The 13,402-nt window shown below is 54.0% G+C and overlaps 1 protein-coding gene across 1 annotated transcript in view; it reads right to left on the bottom strand.

The window, feature by feature from the left end:
* The window catches only part of EMILIN3 (elastin microfibril interfacer 3), a 31,722-nt gene extending 22,251 nt beyond the window's left edge, over positions 1-9,471 (bottom strand). The window contains exons 1-3 of the mRNA XM_082430141.1: positions 8,805-9,471; positions 6,506-6,607; positions 3,291-3,364 (exon numbers count right to left, since the gene is read on the bottom strand). The gene's annotated coding sequence lies outside the window, so the exon portion shown is untranslated. The remainder of the gene's footprint in view (positions 1-3,290; positions 3,365-6,505; positions 6,608-8,804) is intronic.
* Positions 9,472-13,402: the final 3,931 nt, after the last annotated feature.

The following is a 13,402-nucleotide window of genomic DNA, read 5'->3' as shown; positions in this document are numbered from 1 at the left end:
TCCAGATGTGCAGCCTGGAATCAAGAAGCCCATTGGCCCCCGGAGGACACTGAGAGCCAAGCGGAGAGCTGCCCGGGGGAGAGAGGCAGACGTACGTGCGGGACCAGGCATGGGAGAGGAGCTGGCGGTGCCTCCCGCTGTCCACTGGGCCACTCACCTGCCTGGCAGCTGTGCCCCGACTGAGGGTGGGGTGGGGAGCGTGGTCCAGCCTCCTACTGGTCAGCCCTGACTCTGAAGAGGGGCCCCCGGGGGACAGTCACAGAAAGGCGGCCTGCGGGGGCATGTGCTTGGGAATCCGAGTCGCACCAGTGCTGCCGGGTGACCTTGGTTACGTCTCTCGGCCTTGCTTAGCCTCACTGTCCGCGGAGGTGAAGTTGATTAACACCATCCCATCATGAGGGGTCATTGTGGAGACTGAAGCAAGGTGAGGGGCACAGAGGGGGTGCTGGGAAGCCTTGGACCTTCCCACTTGGTCAGAGTGGAAGGGCTGGGCCCTGTGACCCAGCGCCCCTCCTCCCCCCACTCCCCCCACCCAACCAGCAAGCCCTTGGGCAGCACAGGCGACATTTTCCCTGGAACACTGGAAAAGTGCCATCCATGAAGCGCTCCCCACTTCCCTGGGCAGCTTGTTCCTCAATCCGTGGCCCTGCAGCTCCAACAGACAGAACATTCTTCCTTTTGTGGAGCCAAAGGCGGCCTCTGTGTGACCCCCAGAGGTCCGAGGTCCATCCCTGGAGCCCTGCCGAGCATGTCTACTCCCTCTTCTACCTGAGGGCCCTCGGGTGCCAGAGGAAAGTGACCAAGCCCCTCAAGTCCTCTTGCTCTCAAGGGGCGGCAGCTATAGCATCCCGTGGATGAAGATTAAGGTGCCCTGAGGAGGGATGTTCAAGATCCTGAACAAGAAATATCAGAGAACCTGAATGTAGTCCCAGGAGACAGTCATGCCCTTACTCATGACAGGAACATTCAGTCCCTCAAAGAAGATAACCAGCCCCAGATTAACCCATAAAAATAATGCAAGTCCAACAAATTTTCGATCAAATGGGGGAGGTTTACAATATAAAGTTGGCATGGAAAATAAGTGTAGAATAGCTATTGTTATGGACTGAATGTCTGTGTCTCCTCACCCCAAATTCATGTATTGAAATCCTACCCCCAGTGTAATGGCATGAGGAGGCGGGGACTTTGGGAGATAATTGTAACAGAGGTCAGAGCCCTCATGAATGGGATTAGTGCCCTCATGGAAGGGACCCCAGAGAGCTCCTTTGCTCCTTTTCTGCATCATGAGGACACAGTGAGAAGCTGGCAGACTGCCTGCCCAGAAGAGGGGCCTCACCAGAACCCGATCGTGCTACCACCCTGATCTCAGACTTCCGGCATCCAGATCCATGAGAAATAAATGTCTGCTGCCTGAGCCACCCCGTCTATGGTCCTTTGTTAGAGCAGCCAGAACGGACCAAGACAATCATGACATCCCTGTATATGAAGATCAGTAAGGGAGGCCTTACCCTCCCAGCTGTTAAAACATATGGTGAAACTCTAATACCTTAAACAGTATGGTACCAGCACCAGAAGAGCAAAGAGATAAATGGCAGGGAAAATTGAAAGTCCAGAAATAGACCCATCCACAAATGAACACAGAGTGTGGTAAAGAAATGCATTTCAAACTAAAGCAAATAGGAAATGTAGCTGGTTACCTTTGGGGCAAGGGACTTGGTGTGGGAGGATAGTGAGTGAGAGAGGTGGGTTTTTTTTTTTTTGGCCATGCTGCGAGGCTTGCGGGATCTTAGTTTCCCACCAGGGATTGAACCCGGGCCCTAGGCAGTGAAAGCACGGAGTCCTAACCACTGGACCACCAGGGAATTCCCTGATTTTTCATTTTGTATCTTTCAGGATGGCCTGACTTTTCCAACCCTATTGTGTATTATTCTTTTTTTTAATGTCAGCATAATTTTATGTCAGTATATGTTATCTAGAGATTTTGATTCCTCTTGGGTTTTCTCCTTTGTACTTCTCTGTTTAAAGGGAAATCTAATAAGTGTTATAAAACTAATAATAAAATGATATATAACAAACTGTTGAGCCCAGGGGAGGGCTCTCACCTTTTATGTCATACACGTCCATGACATTTGGACTACTCTGCCTCCTCCTACTCCTCTTTTTAAAATTACAAAAAATTTTTTTTAATTTTTAGATTGCAAGTATGACTTTCAAAATCAAGAAGAGAGGAAATGAATTTTGAACAAAATAAACAAACCAGTGCAGAAATGATGGATTACTCACTAAACAGGACTGGACAACTGGCTCACAATTTGGAAAAAATAAAGTTAGATCCCTACCTTACACCAAAATAAACCTCAGATGGCTTAAAGATTTAAATGTTGGAAGTTAAACCAGAAAAGAATCCTAATCCGTATACAATTTTAGGATAGGCAATAATTTTCTAAGACAACGTCAAATGAACAGATTGATGAATATGACAACAAAAATATGTCAGGTTTCTTTCCATCAAAACAAAATCAAGGTCAAACTGCAAAGAAAAACAAAAAACAAGATAGCTATGTAACAAAGAATCAAGAATTTCAATATATAAAGAGCTCTTACAAAAATTCCCACCCATAGTTTTTTTTTTTTTTTTTTTAATCTAAGCCAAGAATAGAGGGAATCTGACCACAGCGAAACCTGAGTTTCCTAGGGCAGGTTGGAGGTGGGGACGGCAAGGCTGAGCCAGAGGGTTCCTTCTGATGGGAACAGGGAGAGCTCAGTGGAGCAGCTCTGGGGCCAGGTTGGGTGCCCTCCATGTGGCAGGGGTTCCCTGCTCTCCCTGGCATCCACAGTCCTATCTGGCGCCAGCTTCTTCTCCAGCCCAGCCTGACACACACCTGCCCCACCCAGCACATCTAACATTTCCCCATTCCTTCACACACATCAGGCACTTCCCATTTCCATGACTTTTGCAAATGCTGGTGCCTCTGTCTGGATCACCCCTCTCTCATCTCTATCGGAAAAATACACCCAACTGCTCCTTGAAGTCTCAGATCAATGTCCCCGGTTCTGCATAATCATCTTTGATCCACCCAGCCTACCAGGGGTCTCCCTTCAGGCTCCTGCAGCACCAGCCCATCATTCCATCCACTTAATTGCACTTTTCTGCTTACCTGTCCTGGTCCCCTGCTAGATGACAGGGGCCCCTCTAGACAGGGGTCTCCCTGGGCTCCCACTCCCCGACTCCGTGTCTGCGTGGGGCAGGTGTTCAACTAATACTGCATGAACAGATGAATCAATTGTACCTCGGGTACAGAGCAGAGCACTTGACCTGACACGCCCCACGCTAGGTTAGTTGAGCTTCAGGGTAAGTCATTTCCTAAAACAGAACAATTTTATTAACAATAGGGACACAGATTCATTGACTATTATGTAATTATACACAATTACATAACACATTAAAAATACATTGTAAGAGAAGTGCCTAGTTACAGATAGAGCAAAAGAAAGACACCCACCAAGGGGCAGTGGTAGCTGAACGCACTTGAACTACTGAAAGCCATTGCTGAGTCTGACAATCATGGCTTCATACCAGATCTATGCCAGGCTCCCCCTTGCCCTTGAGATACCCATGGTCTCGGGGCAGGGTGGCTGAGGGGAGAGAAAGAGCTATGATAGTGACATGCCCAAGTTTTGTGGTGTCACAGGAAGGAAGTGCTGTCTGTGTGCGTAGGATGATTACAGCTCTCAGGGTAGACATGGGGGACCGTGTGACGCTCAAGGCCCCCAACAGCGTGCGCTATGGTAATGGTACTGGGACGTGAGCCCACAAGGGCGGAGGTTTTTGTCTATTTGTCCACTGCTGAATGTCGAGCATCTGGAACACCATCTGGCGCATAGTAGACTTTCAGTAAATATCTGTTGACTGAATGACTGGAGATAGTCCCAGCACAGTGTCTGGAGATGGTGCTGAAGTCACCTCTGGGTCTCCCTCTGCTGAATCCTGAGTTAGATCACAGGGCTGTTTTTGCTGGAGGCTCAGCCTGAAGAGAACCCAGCTCGGAGGGAGCAGGGGGCAGGCTGGATCTGGGGCGGGGGAGCAGGGAGGAGGGGGAGGCACCTTCAGAGTTTGACAAGGAGGCTCAGAGGGGCCCTGGGTGCCTGCAGCTGGGGGCAAGGACCACAAAGGCAGGAGGGCAAAGGGAGGAAGGCACTCAGAGGGGGCAGCTCCAGGGACTGGGCCTGGGTTCTGCCCTCCTCCCTGGGCCAGGGCAACAGAAGCTGGCAGGATGCTCTACCAGCCCGACCGCCCAGGCCTGGAGATAAAACACACAGAGAGGGCGCCAGGCTCTGAGGGATCAATAAAGAGGATTTGCCTCCAGGCTCTGAGCACGGTAACAAGAACTTGAATTTAGGGCTCAAAAAAATTAGGTTCATCCCGTTGGCGAGCGACAGAGCCAGCACTCAACCTCACGTCTTTATAATTCGAGAGCCTGACCTTTTTTCACTCTGCTGAAAAAAAAGCAAGGCCACTGGCACAAGGCGAGCGTGGAGCCTGAGGCCAGAGCCAGGCTTCGGTCTGGGTCAGCATCGCACCAGACCTGGGGGCAGAGCCACGGGGCGTTCTGGGGACAGGGCCAGACCAGGGCTGAGGGTCAGAGTGGCTTTCTGGGCTCTGGGCAGCCTGCCAGAGACAGTAACCCAGGGTTGGTGCAGGGCCTGCTGGCGCTCCCACTCCCGCCCTCCATCCCTGGCCCCGCCTGACCTTCCTCCCCTGGGGCAAGGAACAGAACGGAGTGGGCCTGGCCCTTATCCTGGAGGAACTGCAGCTGCTCCTGCAGCCCCATCCCAGCACACAAAGGCGCCTTCTTTCCCAGCACAAGGTCTTGATTGCATGTTGCCCTGAGTCCAAAAGCTCCTCTGAAGGAAGTGGTTCCCTCCCAAGGGGTGTGTGTGTGTGTGTGTGTGTGTGTGTGTTTGTGTGTGAGGGAGCTGGGTCATCAGGGTGGTCAGACCCTCTCCCTCCTCCTAGGTTTGGCCTGGAATTTCTCAATCTGCATCCTTTGTGTGTATGCACGTGCATACGTGTGTGTGCGGGTCTGTATGTGTGAACACGTTTGAGCACGTCTCTGCAGTCTCTGTACATGTGCCTGTGCATATTTCTGTATACACAGCACACAACTGTCCATGTTTGCATGCCTATGTAGCTGCGTAACCAAGCACTTTTGGGGTGTGTGTGTGTGTGTTTCATGTGTGTCTACACAAGACACCTGGGAGCAGGCCCCCATCTCTGCTGCCTCTGGCCATGCCTCCCCACCCTCACCTCCGCCCTGAGCGTGTGCAAGCCTCCTCCCCACCCCCAAGCCCGCCTCTGCATTTGTCTGGGAACCACCTGGCCCCTTTCAGCTCCGGGAGGAAGACAGGTTAGTACAGCTTGGCTTGTCCCATACATACTTTCCCAAAGTTCCCTGGATCCCAGCCGAACTCTTTATAAAAAGGCTCTTGGGGAATAGCCGAACAGGAAGGTGGAGACCCTGCCGAGTGGGCTCAGGACCCCCGCTCCAAGCTCCAGGAGGAAATGGAAGCATCAGTCAACTGAGCTTCAGCCAGAGAGAGGGCCTCGAGTCCTGAGGCTGAGCTTAGACTGAGGACCCTCCACCCCCAGGGAGGGGGACACATCATCTCAGGGCAGCAGAGCTGGCAGGGACCCCAGGAACCCCACTGAGCACAGGGAAGGAGAGACCCAGAGAGGTGCCCTCAGCCATTCAGAAACTGAGTCCCTTCCGGGCATCCCGCTGCCCCCGGAGACCCTTCTGTGGATAAACTCCGAGCCCTCCCACCCTCAGGGAGGTGGGCGCTGCTTCCTCTCTCTCTCGGCCTTGCAGGGGGCTCCGAGGCCTGGCTGGGCTCTCTGCTCTTGGCCTGCAGAGAGCTCACAGCCGCTGGGCTCCAAGTCGGTCAGTGGGCGTTCGAGCAGCCCCCGCATCACAGGGCGGGGTTTACTCAGCACCCACTTGACTTGGGGTGCAGGGCCCTTGGGCTGGTTCCTCCCAGCCCCTCAGAGCACAGTGGGCGGGTGGGCTTTCCGCACTGCCCTCCCCCCACCGATACCCGGGCCCCACCCTCTAACGGCGCAGGGCTCCGGCTGGTGCCCTGGGTGTTGGGAGGAGGGTTGTCCAACGGGGCGAGAAGGTCTGACCCCAAGTGAAGCCCGGGGCACAGGTGACAGCCACTCTCACTGTCTGTGCTCGGGGACGTGTTGCTGGGCTGCTGGGGGTGCCACAGCCACGCGGGAAGGGCAGCGCCACGGGCCCCCAGGGAGGAGCCCAGAGGTCTGTGGGGCTGACGTCGCGTCCTGCTGCCGAGAGCCAGCTGGGGTCCAGGAGCTCCTGGGCGGGGATGGGACAGGCTGGCTCCTTTGGCCCAATCCCCGCAGGTCCCCCCTGACAGACCCTCCTCTTGCCCTCAGGAATCGTTTTCTAGATGGGGGGAGGGGCGGTATGGGAAGCTTTGCTCTTACCTGTCACGTTGTGTCCAGGCCAGGGGCTGCTTTTGAAAGTCAAAAGACAGGAGGAGATTCTTTTCTTTTCTTTTCTTTTCTGCTCATTGTCATATCAAGTCCCTGAGAAATGAGCACAGACCCGCTGACTGGCTTAGCACGAAAGGGAGGGGAGCCAGAGGGCGCAAGGAATAATCGAGAGCCAAAATCACAAGGTCAGATTTGAAGAGCATTGCGCCCCCATAGTCGAATGGGCAGAGACAGTGCCACTTTGGATGGATGTCTTATCTCTCAACTCCTGCTGCTTACGAGGCTGGGGTGCCAGGGCCAGCGGGGCCAAGGGGCGGGCAGTGGACCATGGCTGCTCCCTGGGCCTGTTTGGGATGGTGGGTCATGTGCTGAGAGCACAGCTGGAGGGGGCTCCAAACCCTCCCATACCCCAGTCCACGGTGGGGGGCTGCGTCTGCATCCCCTCCCTGAGTGGAGGCTAATCATCTCCAACTTGTCTGGGGAAAGGAAGGAAGTGGCCACAGGGGCTCAGCTGGCGGGAGCTCCTGCTCCCCCAGGCCCCCCGCCCTCCAACTCTGTCTCTCAGATGCACACGCATGCCAGGAGTACAAGTTGAGGGCCCTTTCCCTACGGACACACAGCTTGCTTCCCGATGGGGAGATTTGACAAGGGACCGTGGTGAGAGTTGGAGGGTCTCCCAACTGTGGGCCCGGGGACTGGGGTTGGGGGCTTTCCTCAGGCCCCTATAATCCACCTGAGAGGCCTGCACATCCCCCCACCCCAGTCCCCCCGAAGGCATTCACTGGGGCTTTGGCAGCCCCCCTGGCTCTTTGCCAGCCTGGAACGTTTAGGATCTGTGAATGGAAAAGCCTGGATCGAGCTGGAGTGGGGATGGGGGAAGGGGTGGGCCGTGGGACCGGTATCTCGTTCTCCCGGTCTGGCCTCCTCTCAGTCAGAGCCAGGACCGAGGCTTAACACCGCTTGCGCGCAGCTTGGACCCCTCCCCCATCCTGCTCTCCACCCCCACTCACACCTGCAGGGTGGCCGCAGGTGAGATCACTCACTCCTTGTAAGACCCTGAGGATTCTCAGGAACCTGCATGCGCTGGGGACAGAGAAGGGTGAGGCCCAAGTGTCAACACGACAGGCACACGCACCCAGCCAGGACCCGAGCTCCAGGGGCCCAGTGATGAGACTGAGGAGATTTCACACGGCTGCTTCAGTCCAGGGGGTCGGGGGGGTCCCATCAGATGTTGGCAGGTGCCCAGGGTCGCCCCATGTGCGACTGCAGTGTCTTCCTGGACGTTGCGGGGGAGAGCTCAGTCCTCCGGGGGCTGCTAGCTGGCAGCACTGCACCGACGTGAACTCCGGAGCCTTTCCTCGTGTCCTGCTTCTGAGAGCCAGCTGAACACCCCAGTGGGGGACGGGATAGTCACCTCCCTTAAAATGCATCCTGAGGGCTTCCCTGGTGGCACAGTGGTTAAGAATCCACCTGCCAATGCAGGAGACACGGGTTTGAGCCCTGGTCCGAGAAGATCCCACATGCCGCGGAGCAACTAAGCCCATGCGCCACAACTACTGAGCCTGCGCTCTAGAGCCTGCGAGCCACAACTACTGAAGCCCGTGTACCTAGAGCCCGTGCTCCGCAACAAGAGAAGCCATCGCAATGAGAAGCCTGGGCACAGCAAGGAAGAGTAGCCCCTGCTCCTCCCAACTAGAGAAAGCCCGCACGCAGCAACGAAGACCCAACACAGCCAAAAATGATAAATAAATAAATAAATATAATTAAAAAAACAAAAACAAAAACGCATCCTGATTCTGCTTTCTCACATGTCACCTGGGGGCCGTATCGGGAGCCTGACAACGCCCACGGCTCTGCCATCGCTCAAGTAGCAGACTTGTTCCCAAGTGCCCTGGATCCAGCCGGTCAACAGACTTCATCTGCCCCTGGAGTTTTTGAAAATCTGAATTTATTGCATACACTTAAAAATCTGGGGATTCTATACACATATCTGAATTTCCATCCTCCGTTGAAAAACAATCAGGGTATTGGGCAACACAGGCCCAAATTCCTCTATGGCATCAATTGGCTGTAGCTGGTAGCCGCTGCCCCTTTTAGTCAGGGCAAGAGGTTTCTAGCTGCCAGCGGTCTTAAGTTTGTCTTAAATCTTAAATTTATTGCCTTAACTCTGGCCCGTGTCACTCATGTGTGTCACCTGCCTCACCCGGGAGGCATGCGAGTTTACGAACACTGCAATATATTGAATAAAAGGGCCCGTGAGCCACTGAGGTCTCCCCAGAGGGACACATACCTGTTTCTTAGTTCTCCTTGGGCATGGCCATTCAGGTCGGGACACATGCCCACAGCTCTCTGTTTTTTCCATCACTGTGAAAAACACCCAGCACGGCTCTCTTCACCCAAGAGTCATCCCCCCAAAAAAGGACGGAGGCGGATGGGGCTTCATTTATTCTAGGTAAGCCCTTGGCACAGCTTTAAAACTCCTTTCTACACTTTTGCCCACTTGCATTGATGTCAAATTTACCAGGAAGTCATTAGCCGAATCGCCCATCTTCCTCCCCTGAAAACTGCGGCACTTCCTCCCTCCCGTGCCCTCCCCCTTGTCATCGCCCACGTCTGCTCCCCGGCAGCTGCTCCCATGCACAATCCATGCTTGCCCGCAGGAGCCTTGAATCCATTCAGTGTCTCACGTCCCTCTGCCTGGTGCTGAGTCAGGAGAGGGCAACGTCCGGCAGATTCGGTAGTTCTGTGGGTCAGTCCTGTCCCCCAACCAGACTCTGAGGCCCCCAGCAGCAGGGTGGTGCCCGATCTGATCTGTGTCCGGAGCACAGCCCAGCCTGTGGCACAGCACGATGGGCCGGAAGTCCCCAGGCAGTGTCCTAGGGCCCTGTGCCTTTGGGAGGCCAGTTCACCAGCTCTCTGTCACAAGAGGGTCGAGCTGGCCATGGGCTGGGGCCCAATGAGGTGTGCCGGCTGCCCTTAGTCACAATGTGGGCGGGTGTGTGACGGGAACTCACTTGTCCCTGCAGAGACTTGGTCCCAGCTGCTCTTTCCTGTTTCCTCTGAACTCGGCTTCCAGGACGTGGCTGCCAGTAAGCCTTGGCCAGGGCACCCGCCAGCGGCTCCCAGTCACTGCTGCCTTGCACTCAGCTCCCCGCATCTGGCCTTCCTGTTGCCTGAGCTCCAGGTGGGACCATGACCCAAGCTGGCTCGTCCGCCAGGTCCATCTTCAGCCCACACGGCAGGTAGTCAGCCCACAGCCCCTGACTGAGGACCGTCTTGCAGGCCCCTTCCCAAGGCATGGGTGGTTTTGCCTCCTGGTCCTTAACCCACGTCGTGTGTCTCCCTCTGCCTGTGTCCTCTGAACACCCGTCTTCCTGCCCTTTTTGGGTCCTTTCTCTAAAAATTGCTTCTCTATCGCTGGCAGCTTCACATCTGTCCTCTGGCTTCCTTCTTCTTTGCCCCAAATAGGACATGGCATGGAGGAGAGAGAGTGCAGGACAGGCGGTTCTGACTTTCCCTCTGAAGTGAAAGGATGCCCTGGGGGTTTGGAGGCGGAAACTTGAGACAGGCCCGAAGTCCAGCACTTCTTTGAAGTCTGTTTTATCTCAGAAGTAGATGTCACTCTTCTATACTAGTGTATGGTTCATATTTATACAAAACCACGTTTGAATTAATATAAAAATATTTTAAATGACTTAGTTTTTGCACTGAATCTGTGAATACAGTGGATGCTCCAGGACAGGAGTCTGCAAGCTTTTTCTGGAAAGGGCCACATAGCAAATATTTTCAGCTTTACAGGCCATGTGGTTCTGGAACAGCCATTCAAGCCCGCTGTGTGGGGTGGAGACAGCCCCGGACAGTACGTAAAGGAACGTGGCTGTGCTCTAAGAAAACCTCGTGGTCTCTGAAATCTGAATTTGGTATGCTTTTCATGGGTCGTGAAATAGTATTCTTTTGACTTTTCCATTATTAAAAAACGTAAAAGCCCATTCTTTTTTTTTTTTTTTTTTAATTTATTTATTTATTTATTTTTGGCTGTGCTGGGTCTTCGTTTCTGTGCGAGGGCTTTCTCTAGTTGCGGCAAGCGGGGGCCACTCTTCATCGCGGTGCGCGGGCCTCTATCATAGCCTCTCTTGTTGTGGAGCACAGGCTTCAGACGCGCAGGCTCAGTAGTTGTGGCTCATGGGCCCAGCTGCTCTGTGGCATGTGGGATCCTCCCAGACCAGGGCTTGAACCTGCGTCCTCTGCATTAGCAGGCAGACTCTCAACCACTGTGCCACCAGGGAAGCCCTAAAAGCCCATTCTTGGCTTGTGGGCTGTACCAAACCAGGCGATGGGCTGTATGCTCTAGGAAGACTGTGAGGGGCCTGCGCTTTTGTAATCAGACGCTCCTCTAGGTTCCTGTCCTTCCACTCACGGGGCCACTGGAGGAGGTGACAACCACCTGGGCCTCGTTCTCGTCTGGGGAACACGTTTGGGATGAGATCATGGGTGTCGAGGCCTGGCACAGCGGGCCACAGAGCAGGCAGCGGGAGGTGGTGCTGGGGACCCTTAGCGGACGTGGGGCTGGGCCTCGCAGGGGGAGGAAGGTCACCAGGGCCTGGTGGGTGCAGACGGCACCCTAGGGCGAGAAGCAAGCAGTTTTCACACTAAAAAGCCAGACCGAAGCTCTTGCAGTTGGGGTTTCTGGTCCTGCTTTCCAGGTCCTTACTCAAAGCTTGGGCTGAAATGAGGCTCTGGCCTTTGGAGATGGTCTGTTTGCAAGTTGCCTCTCAGCAAAAAAAAAAAAAAAAAAAAAAAAAAAAAGTACAGTTTGGGAATCCCCTGGCGGTCCAGTGGTCAGGACTCCTCGCTTTCACTGCCGAGGGCACGGGTTCAATCCCTGGTTGGGGAACTACCCTAAAGCCAAGTTGCCTCTCTCCTCTTAGCCTCAGAGCACTCCTCCCCTCCCCCCAAGCCCTTCTGGCTGAGCAGTTACACAACCCACTGCCATCCTTCTTTTCCACCTTCTAAGGCTGGATGCTTCCCCTTGGACCCAGGCTGGGGAGTCCAAGCACCCAGACGCCATGACCGCCCCCAGGCTCGTACAGCAGGATGGGAAGGAAATACCTTCTTCCCTGGGTGACCTGGCTCCTCTGGCCTCAGGGCTGGCCACTGTAGCCAGGGGGCAGCACGGGCCAGATCAGCCCCTCTCCCCTTGCTCATCATCCCTGTTTACTGCTACTTTACAAAGCTGCACTGAGGGGCAGCCTCCTCCACGCCTCAGACCAGATGCCCACCCTGACTCCATTATTGGCCAGTTTATGGCTCTGGAATTGGTTTCTCTGTGTCCCCAGATCCCTTGCCATTTATCAGCTGGGTGATTGGGTGTTACTTAGCCTCTCTGGGCCTCAGTTCTCTCATCTGTAAAATGGGTATAACCTCAGAGTTACTGTGGGGATTGGGAATATGGCCATAAAGCACAAGCCCCACTCAAAGAAGTTCCTAGTAAATGTGCATCATTACATTAAGGGACCGGAGAAAACAGGATGCCTGGTCCCTTAATGGTTTGAAATCTAGATAAACCAAAAACACCTTAGCATAATTACCTACCAGATATTGCATGGGATATACGTGTACCAAGAATATTAGTTTATCTGAAATTAAAATGTAACTGGGTGTCTTTTTTCCCCTAAATCTGGCAACCCTACCCCGACGGAGGCTACACAGACCCGGGAGCTGCCCTGTCCCCCAGCCCCACAATAGTCTCCTCACCCCTTTAGTTCACTCTGATCAACGGGCTTGCGTGGAAAGGCCCCTTCTTTCCTGTGTGTAGGGTCATAGGGACAGAGGCAGTCAGAAAACCTGTTTCCTGCAGGTGCTTTGAGTCCAACCCCAGATCTACTCTGTACTTGCCTCGGGGCTTGGAGCAAGATTCTCCTCACCCTTGATTCCCCTGCTACACCCCTAATTTAACTATCTTATCGTTCCGGGACTGGCAATCCTCACCTCACCAGCTATTTAAAAGGAGTAAAGGTATATGACTCAAATATAACAAGCAGTTGTACGCACTTGACATCGATCATTTCCATCAACCCCATCAACAACCCTACAGGTTCAAGTTATAACAATCCCTGTTCTACAGAGGAGGAAACTGAAGCTTAGAGAAGGTGGGAATGCTGCTCCTGCCTCCGCCAGGGGAACCACAGCTCTTCCAGGGCCTCCACTCTCCTCCCCCCGCCCCCCATCCTAGTTGCTCACTTTGTCCTTTTGACCTTGGGAGCTCGGACACCAGGACGGGCTTCCACAGCACCAACTTCAGTCATTTCATTTCCAAACGCACCGCGGGGAACACCTTCCTCGTAGGAGCCGGTACTTTATTCATCCCTTTCCCTTATTTCCTATCTTACCCCACAGATACCCCGCTGAGCGTGGTCACAATACCGGCCACTGGGTAGCACAAGCCGTGTGTCCTGAGGACCTGCCCTTGCGCTCCCATCCCTCGGAGACTGGGTTTTGAGTAGCCACGGTCCAGAACCAAGGTGATAGTCACTGGGCTGGGTGAACCCCACTGCTGACCTGAGAAAGAGGTCCTTTTGTGGTTTCTAGACCAGGCAAATGAACAGTAATTCTTGCAAGAAACCATTTTAAGGTATAAATGAATAGAGCATAAAGTTTTCCAGAGGGTGTGACACAACTGTTCCATGTTTCCCGATGCCAATTTTCCCGAGTGTAATTCAGTCAGAGCTGGTCTCTGAGGTTGAGGGGGTCCCAGACTAAGTATCACAAAGGTTGGAGCGTCCTGGCCTCAGGCTGCTGGGGTTGGGGGGTTGTCTATCCCAGCTCTGTTCTCTGTGGTTGATGAGACAGCTTTGCAGCCTCTCCGTTGGCTTTCGTGAGGCAGACTGG

Source organism: Balaenoptera physalus (assembly GCF_965194825.1).
Source record: "Balaenoptera physalus genome assembly, chromosome: 16".
NCBI classification, from domain to species: Eukaryota; Metazoa; Chordata; class Mammalia; order Artiodactyla; family Balaenopteridae; genus Balaenoptera; species Balaenoptera physalus.
This window is presented reverse-complemented; position numbering and strand designations above follow the sequence as displayed.